Source organism: Phocoena sinus, chromosome 17 (assembly GCF_008692025.1).
Source record: "Phocoena sinus isolate mPhoSin1 chromosome 17, mPhoSin1.pri, whole genome shotgun sequence".
Classification (NCBI taxonomy): domain Eukaryota; kingdom Metazoa; phylum Chordata; class Mammalia; order Artiodactyla; family Phocoenidae; genus Phocoena; species Phocoena sinus.
This window is the reverse complement of record NC_045779.1, coordinates 12,336,674-12,346,923: the sequence shown is the minus strand read 5'-3', so window position 1 is coordinate 12,346,923 and position 10,250 is coordinate 12,336,674.

Genomic DNA, 10,250 nt, shown 5'->3' with positions numbered 1-10,250 from the left:
TAAAGTATGAGATTGGCAGGAAAATAGAAAAATAATTGGAATGGGTAAAAAAATTTAACATAGCATACTACAGACATGGCATTTCAAGTCATTTATGAGGAGAATTTTTCCAATGGTTTTCAAAGTACTCCCTGGAGCCTTCCCTGTAGGGAGGGTGAGAATGGGGGTAGGGAGTGTTGCCAGGTTGCAATAACTCTCATCCTTCCGCATTTGAACCAAATTTTAACTGTTTTACATATTGAACTTATTGGTAAGTCGATCTGAAGGGTTCTGGACCTGAAAACAAAACCAAAAACACATTTAATGCAAGGTTTGGGAACAACTGGTATTCTGCAATATAAAATAAAGAGAAATTAAAAAGTTGAATCTCTCCCTCACATCATATACAAAAATACACATTAGCTGGATTAAAACATTAAATGGAAAAAACCTCCATATACTACCAGAAAATATGGGCAAACAATAAACTGTTTTTCAAGCACACTCATAAAAGTAGATCAAAATGAGGGGCACTATTTGCCTGTGTTGGTTTTTCCTAAAGTGTGTGCCTCTGACACAGATTCAAAATGGTTCTGTAGCCAACGAAGTGTGGAAATGCTACATTGTCAATAGTAAGGCCAAGGGGTGCCTTAGGTCATTACCTCTATCAGCATGCCCAAACCAACCCCAAAATATATACTCTAAGTAAAACCAAAAAAAAAGAATAAATAAATAAAACAGTGTGCAAAGAAAACAAACGTGACCTAGGACCTTGTGCTGCCAGCACTCTGGTCACTAAGCCCTTCCTCTCCCTAGACATTCCAGAGCTGTCACTGCTGCTCTCTGGAAAGAGTCACGTTGTCATCAGGATAGAAAGGCTCTGAGAAGTCCTACGGCAGAGAAAGAAAACTTAGTTTACTCAACATTTCCTAAACTTATTTGACTGTAGAACCTTTCCCTCAACGATACCTATTAATATCCATAGAATTTGTGGAGCACACCTTAGCAAATACCAGGCTATATGAAAATTAATCTTCGAATGCAAAAATGCTGGCTGAGGCATCCTTGTCAAGGATATACTGTCCATTTATCACTCTCCTATGTTGTGATTTGCTGACATCTAATGCCGATGCTTTAATTTAGTACACACACATAATTTCTTCAGTATATTGCTGCCCACTGATGCAAAACGCCCCCCCTTGCAGACCGCCTTGGATTTAATTTTTTGTATGTCATCATTACACTGTATTTATATCTTGGAATACTATGAATTTACATACATGATTCACAGGGCTAAAAAAGTATGCTGGCTTATACTTTTGCTCTACTCTTGCCTATTAAAATATCTTATGAAACTATACATATGAAAAATGTGTCAAGTACTTCTTGCTCTGACTTTTTGTGTCATATTCATGGAAGGAACTGAGTGAGACTGTGTTGAGGGCATAGAGCTAGAAGGTTCAGAGACAGGGGTCAGGCTATTCTACAAAAACTCAAAATTGCTACTGCAATGAAGATACAAATGTTTCTTTTAGTAAATTCTTGAACTTTCTTTTACCCTTCAGGTCCTAAACTGAGGGAAAAGAAAAAGAAAAGGCAATGCTAATATAACCGCAGTGATAAGCATTCTCCTGCTCCAAGGACAGGAGTTATTTCATCCAGCCATTTAAAATTAACGTAAATTTAAATTGTAAAATGTCTGGTTTGTGAGTATTAAGATTCAACTTCTGATCTACATTAAATGTATCTCTGTATGTTTAATAATGTCAGTGCAAATGATACCTGTTTGCACAAAGTATTAATAACTTCCAAGATTTCTGCTTCTAGTTCAAGATAATCAGATCTCATATGTTCATAAAAATTCTGGTGCCACAAAATCCTGGAATGTCAATTTGAATTGAGGATCAATTGATAACTCTGTAAAGCAGCTTATTCACTGTAAGATGGGGTTATTATTTTCGAGTATTTGAAATCTGAATTGAATAGTATCTAATCTAATTATTGATGGGAACCAAAAACCAATTCCTCACTGTGGCATTACTAGTTCACTTACAGCTACTAAGTTGTTGTGAATGTATGTATGTGTATGTGTGTTTTGTGCAATTTCCGCTTCTAACTGGAATGTGGCATTGACAGTTAAAGTGCTGGTTCTTTAGAGTTTGGCATGTCTAGGCTACTGTGTGAAGTGAAATCTTTATTCATACATTGTGTCATGATGTCCTTTGGCTTTCATCTGATCCAAACAAAATCCTAAACTCAATGTGAAATCAGCACTAAAATGTTTATGTTTTAAGGTGCTCGTTTGGAAAATCATTAATAATATTACCTTGCTTTAGATTAGTATCAGAATGATAATTTTTTTTTAATCATGTAGAGAATTTGTGGATTTTCTATGAACATACGCTTGGATCTCAGGCTGAGAAACTGCCATGGACGATAGCCATTCATTCATTCAACAGTATTTATTGAGGCTACTGTGTGCCTGGCACAGGGAGTCCAACAATCAACAAACTGCCTGCCCTTATGAACAGCCTTACAGTCTAATGGGGAAGGAGGACAATAGACAAGTAATTATATAATTTCAGATAGTGATTCGTGCTGTAAAGAAAGTGAGGAGGATAAGGGAATGGAGAGTGAAAAGGACAGGAGTGCTGTTTTAGAGAGGTTGGCAGGAATGGCATCTTGTTGGAGCTGACATCTGAGCAGACACCTAAATGAGTATTTTCCGGGAAGGTTTTCCAAGTAGAAGAAGAGCAAGTGCAAAAGCCTTGAGACAGGAATGTACTTGGAGGGTCTGAGGACCAATAAGGTGGCTAGTGTGACTGAAACGTAAGTCAGGGAAATAATGTCAGAGAAGCAGCCAGGGGCCAGATCATGCGGGGTCCAGGGGCCAGATGACATGGGGTCCAAGGGCCTGATCACACAGGGTCCAGGGTCCAGACCACACGGGGTCCAGGGGCCAGATCACGTGGGGTCCTATAATTTTGTAGTAATGACTTTGGTGGTTGTTAGGGAAAAAAATGGGATGGATTGCAGAAGGCGTGCTTTAGATAGAAAAGAAGTGGAATTCCTGTCTCTGAAAAATTTTTTTTCCTTTTAAAATCAAGTTTATTGAGGTATAATTTACATATAACAAATGTGCTCATTTTAAGAGGACAGTCAGATGAGTTTTGGCAAATGTATATATCCCTGTCACCATCACCAGAATCAAGATAAAGAATATTTCCATCAGCCTCAAAAGTTCCCTTGTTCCCTTTTGCAGACAGTGCTCACCCCCTGATCCTCACCAGAGCCAGGAACTCACTGGAATTGGGGACTAATTTTTTTTTTTTTTTTTTTTTTTTTTGCGGTACGCGGGCCTCTCACTGTTGTGGCTTCTCCCATTGCGAAGCACAGGCTCCGGACGCGCAGGCCCAGCGGCCATGGCTCACGAGCCCAGCTGCTCCGCGGCATGTGGGATCCTCCTGGACCGGGGATTGAACCCGTGTGCCCTGCATCAGCAGGCGGACTCTCAACCACTACGCCACCAGGGAAGCCCTAGGGACTCATTTTTAATGTGGGCTTTAAGGACCTAGATCTGTGCTGCCTGATATGGTAGCCACTAGCCAAATGTGGCTACTTTAATTGAATTTAAATCAAATTAAATGAACAATTCAGTCCCTCAGTTGCACTAGCCATATTTCAAGGGCCTAATAGCCACACGTGGCTAGTGGCTGCCATATTGGACAGGACGGGCATGGGACTTTTCCATCGCTGCAGTTTTATTGGGCAATGCTGAGATGTCACCCTGGCGGAATGTGACCTTCACCACACGGAGGTAGGCCAAGCGGTCTGAAAACTGAGTAAGCCATACACGTCACAACACCCAGCTTTATGTTACTATCTGTGTTTATTACCTTTATCACCAAGTAATTAATAAAGCCATGCTTGGGCCAGGGTGTTTAAGGAGAATGGTATGATGATGGCAACAGTAACTATGGAGTTGTTCATTGCATAGAAATTCTTTCTCCATTACTAAGTTTCAAGGATGTCCTATTTTTATTAAGGATATGCCTTTATAACTCATAAGGCACAATCTTGTTTTGAGTAAAATTAAACCTCAAATTCATAGTCTTACTAAATCTGTGTGTGTGTGTGTGTGTCTGTGTGTCTGTGTGTCTGTGTGTTTTGGAAGGGGGGATTCTAAAGCAAATACGCTGAAATAGAAACATTTGTTAAAACTAGTAGTGGTTTTTATATTATTTTTCTGTACACTCTTGAATGCCTGAAATATTTTTTTAAAAGTAGGCTTTCATTTTAAATGTTGGACAAGAATATTTAATGTTATCAAGATTGTTCATGATGTGATTAAAGAATACAGGTTAAGGACTTCCCTTGTGGTCCAGTGGCTAAGACTCTGCGCCCCCAATGCAGGGGGCCCAAGTTCAATTCCTGGTCAGGGAACTAGATCCCACATGTCGCAACTAAGACCTGGTGCAGCCAAATAAATAAACAAAATATTAAAAAAAAAAAAAAAATACAGGTTAAAAACAGTACGTGCAGTAGAATAGCATAACGGTCAGAATAGCCTAAGAGTCAGTATAGCATAATAGTTACATGTACTCTGGAGCCAGACTACTTGGTTTTAATCTTAATTATGTCACTTATTAGCAATGACACATTGAGTAAGTTACTTAGCTTCTCTGCACCTCAGTTTCCTTATCTGTAAAATAAAAATGATAAGAATAGTACCTGGCTCATAAAGATATTGTAAGGACTAAGTAAATATATGTAAGGATCTTGGTGTACAGTAGATGCTCAGTAAGTGGTAACAGCTGTTATGATAAGGCTGAGGCTGAGGATGATACAATTTTGGTTTCTTAAAAACGGATACTACACCCCCCGCTTTTTGTTTTAGAAAAAAGAACTTGAAGAGTCCATCAAAAATGTTAACAACTGTAACCTCTAATTGATAACAGACTTATTTTAATTTTCTTCTTTTTTACTTATAGACATTCTACGTCAAGTAATTCTTTTTGTACTTAAAACAACAGAAACACAGAAACAAAATCTTGGCTTTAAGCCCTTCCCCAAAAGTGCCCTACAGCCTGGTAAGCAGTGATTTTCAAAGTGTGATCTTTGGACCAGTAGCATCAGCAGAACCAGACAACTTGCTAGAAATGCAAATTCTCAAGGTCCACCCCAGATGTACTCATTCTGGAGTGGAGCCCAGCAATCTGTTTTAGCTTTATATTCGATTCTGATGCTCACTAAAGTTTGAGAACTACTGTGCTAAGGCATGACTTGTAGCTCTGTACTTGACCTCTCTCACCTTTATATAGTGATAAATACTGCCAATCATTCTTCCTCAAATACTCTGCAACTCTTGTTCGCAGTGTCCTCTTTCCACCCTTGGACATACCTTCTTCGTGAGCCTTTTGAGAGCTATTGCTCCTATCCTCAGTTACTGCCTGGCAGTAGAAAATGCAAATGCCTTCTGGAGCCAGGCAGGTAATTTGTCTCAAGGGGGCCTGGTGTACAACCTTAAAGAGTGAAGTGCTGGCCACTGCCCAAAGATGTTCACAATTTTTTGAAAAGTTAAACTGCTGCTGGCCAAACAAAAACACACCTAAGCCAAGTTTGGCTACTGGCCACCATTTACACTCACTTCTTGGCTAATTCTCTCTCAAATCACTAAGCAGCTATGATGTAGCGGCAAGAGTGAGTGCTGAACATGGAAGAAAACCTTGATTGGAAGCCCAGCTCTGCTAGCTGGGTGGTAATAATGATAATAATGTTAATCTCTCAGAGTTAAATCTTCTCATCTGTATAATAAGGACAATACTACCTATCTCACAGGATTGTTTTAAAGATTAAGATAATATACTTAAAAACACCTACCATATAATAAGTCCTCAATAAATTTTTCATAGCTTTTGTGGTATTTAGTTTCTTGTATTGTTTTGATTATATGCTTTATTCTACTTGTACTTATGAACAACTTAGTTTAGCCTATTTATTCTATTAGACTCTAGGCTCCTTTGGGACAGGGATGGCCTTCTGCATCCCTTTAAGTTCCTACAATACTTACTTCAGTAATTAAGTCCCTCTTACATCCACCTCAAGCTTCAACAAAAGCCTGTGATTGTCTGGGGTAGGGATCTGGAGTGACAGAGTCAAGTCTCAGTAGAGATGTACATTTCATATGAGAAAGTAAGTGGCTTGCTTCTAACAATCCCCAAAGTTATGCTTCCCTTCTTTTTCCAACATAAAAGAGAAAAAACGATGATGGTTACTCTGTTAAGTGGAGGCCTTTTGCTTTTCACAGTTACCAGGTTTGTTAAAAGCAATATAGGATGTTCAGAAGTGCCATACTAGAAATTATGAAGAAAACGGGTTTCAGTTTTAACTTAATTTTGACAATTCAGATACAAGTGATGCTGTGTAGGTATCAGAAGAGCTAACATTAGGTGCCCAGCTCATTCTTCCCACCTGGAATAGTGAGGCAAGAACAAGAGTTATTATTTATCCCACAAAGAAGGTTATTAGGCAATAAATATCATGGGATTTGGGGAAGAGGAAGGAAGCATGTGTATCTCACATAAGCAGGTTAGAGGCTTTCTGCACTCCTATGGTTTTGTAAGAAACAGAATGTCATATTTTGTCCTAATAAAATTTTCTTTTTCTTACTTTATAGGTACCCAGGCCTAAGTGCCTGTAAAGAATTAATTTCACATATTGAATTTGGCCTGGTTAATATCATTTTAACATATAATAATATGGTTAACATATTATTTATGTTAGCTTTCTTACCTTCTGAACTTTGTATCTACAGACTCATTAAATAAATGACTTTCAGGTTAAATGATCTACTTTCAGAACTGTTTGAAAACTTACCTCCTCTACCTCTCCCCATTAACTATGCTTTGTACCAGGGTATTTCTATATTTTTCCGTCAAAAGTATAATCCTTAGGGCTTCCCTGCTGGCACAGTGGTTGAGAATCCGCCTGCCAATGCAGGGGACATGGGTTCGAGCCCTGGTCCCGGAGGATCCCACATGCCGCGGAGCAACTAAGCCCATGAGCCACAACTACTGAGCCCGCGTGCCACAACTGCTGAAGCCCGAGTGCCTAGAGCCCATGCTCCGCAACAAGAAAAGCCATCGCTATGAGAAGCCCATTCACCACAATGAAGAGTAGCCCCTGCTCACCACAACTAGAGAGAAGCCTGTGCACAGCAACAAAGACCCAACACAGCCAAAACATAGAAATAAATAAAATAAATTTATTTAAAAAAAAAGTATAATCCTTAAAAGTAGGACAACTATAGTAACAAATGGGTTTAGGTATCATATTTAGTTTGGGAAGAATGTTTCTAACTAATCTAGGTTCCATATGGGTAAAGGAACACTGGACCAGTCAAATGGATTGTGCTTGAGAAGCCAGGGAAAGGCTACCCATTTCTTCAGTAGGGTAGGAAGTAGTTATTCTGTGAAGGCACAATTCAGAATGAAATATTCAGACGCAATTTTAAAAATCGATTTCACTGTTCGCATGTATCATCAATAAGGAAAATTTTGCTTGGTGGTATTGACATGAAAGTACATGACAGTGTTAGAACCACACACTTGCTGTTATCTTTCCTGTGCTCTGAGGTTTTCATCATGAGAAAAATACAATTTCACTGCAGGTGTAAATTCTCAGTCACAGTAGAAAATAATTTCCACTTAAAGGGCATATCTAATTTCTCAACTTATAAAGAATTAAAAATCAGTTCCAAGACCACTTGTGTAGTTTACCACCAAACTACTGTCAGAAGAGAAATAAATAAAATTTCCTGCATGAATTAATTCTTCAAGAAAAACTTTATTAAAAATTATTCCCTTCAAGATAAATAACATTACCTATCTTGTACAGAGGTAACATTATTTTTGCAGGGGCCAGGTAGAATTGGGCAAGAAAATAATTAACATTTAAAGGATTTCCCGGGACTTCTGTGGTGGTCCAGTGGCTGGGACTGCACTCTTCCACTGCAGAGGGTGTGGGTTTGATCCCCGGTCGGGGAACTAGGATCCCGCATGCCCCACTGCGCGGCCAAAAAACTTAACTTGCTGGTTCACATTATGTAAATGTTGTTGTTCTTATTATTCATGTGATGACTGGTGTGTGAATAGCAAGTGTGGTGCTTGCAGGGAAAGAAAAATAAACCTTTAAAAAAAATAAAGGATTTCTCTTTGAAACATATTTCTTTAGAAGAAAATTGTAGACAATAATTAGGTGAAAGGCAGTACTAATGCCTTTTAGGAATGTCTATTCTACAGACGATTCATTTCAAAGTATCAAATTCTATTTACTCAAAAAACTTAACAAAGTAAACAGTAGACTTGGCAGCTACACAAAACTGGAATGGCCTCATGGACTCCACTGATGTATCTATTTTGTGCCAAATGTTTCAGAAATTTTGAGGCAGTTCACTTATCTAAGGTTTCAGAAAGCAAGAGTTTCCAGAATTATAAGTGAAAGGAGCTGACTGTACAATATTAAAATAATACTAGCTTTCAATTAACATATGAATGTGTTTTGCGTGAAGAGGCAGTTGCCTAGACACAAGAAATAAAATAAAGTTCTGTGGCCTCCTTAAGGGTAAACATCCTTACAGCCCCTTGAGTCACTATGGGGAGATCCTGAGGCCTAACAAAAGGTCTGTGCTTAACAGCTCCTTTTTTCTCTTATAGGAAGTAGTATAAAAAGCACTCTGGGGCTTCCCTGGTGGCGCAGTGGTTGAGAATATGCCTGCTAATGCAGGGGACACAGGTTCGAGCCCTCGTCTGGGAGGATCCCACATGCGCCCGAGCAACTAGGCCCGTGAGCCACAACTACTGAGCCTGCGCGTCTGGAGCCTGTGCTCCGCAACGAGAGGCCGCGACAGTGAGAGGCCCGCGCACCGCGATGAAGAGCGGCCCCCGCTCGCCACAACTAGAGAAAGCCCTCACACAGAAATGAAGACCCAACACAGCAAAAATTAATTAATTAATTAATAAACTCCTACCCCCAACATCTTCTTAAAAAGAAAAAAAGCACTCTGTGTCTGAGAGATCCTGGTGATTTGACCTTGGACAAATAACTTAATTACTTCTAGTTTGTTTCCATAACTGTAAATGGAGCCAACAATACCTGGTAAAGATATTACAGTTGTGAGGATGAGATGATATATGTGATCATGTTTTGTAAACTATAAAGCAAGAGTAACCAGAAATTAGTTACTATTTTATATAATACTGTCCTAACATTTCCTGCCTATGTCCCTGTCTGTAAAATGGGTACAGATCTAGGTCCAAAAGCCTGTGAACTTGAGCAAGTCATTTCCTTTCTGGACGTGTGTTTCCTAGCAAGGTTATTATTACATTATGAAGATCAAATGATATCATGTATGTAAATGCTGTGACAGGCATATATCAAGAACGCAATAAATGATAGCTGTTATTACTCTCTGAGGGTAGGATTGTAAGGATCAAACAATATTATATCTACTTAAAAGGCTTTGAATATATATTTAAATTCTGTACACATCCAAGGTATTGTTATTTGTACTGTAAACTGCAAAGACGTACATGGAACGAGGAAACAAATGGCGCCTCAATGACTACCAGTAGTCGGGGGAGGAAAGGCAGAAAGGGGGCTCAGGAGCCTCGGCGGCTTGTAATAGCGGTGGGAATGAGAAGAGAGGAGTGTGACAGAAGAAAAACAAAAGAAAAAACTTAAAAAAATACTCTGAGAATCAATTCACTATTCTCCCCCTTTTTCTCTTATGACCTCCAGCCTAGATTAGACCATTTCATTCAACTTCCCATCCCGCCATGTCGCTGGACATTTATTTACTGTACCTTCTTCACTGAGAGCCTTTCATTCCCCTCCCCTTCTAGGAGTCGTGAACTTCAGAACCTCTGCCTCCGACAACCATTCCCTTTAACTCTGATATTAACCAAGCTTCCCTATATTCTTCCCTCCGCCTAAGGGGGAAGTGAGTCTGGTCGCACCGCAGGGCATCCTAGGAAATGTGGTCTCTCATACTCATTTTGCTTGGGCTCCAGAGTGGGGAAGACGACAGAAGACATACAGTTAAAACTACAACTCCCGGCAGGCAACGTGAGCGACTTTCTGCCCCCATTTCGAGTGCCTTCCTCTTCCTTCTCCGCAGGCGCCGAACCTCTTGGCCTCACGGTATTTGTAGTTCTTTTTGGACCCAGGATCCTAGCACTTGATGGCCAGGAGAGAGGCTAGAAAACTCTAAT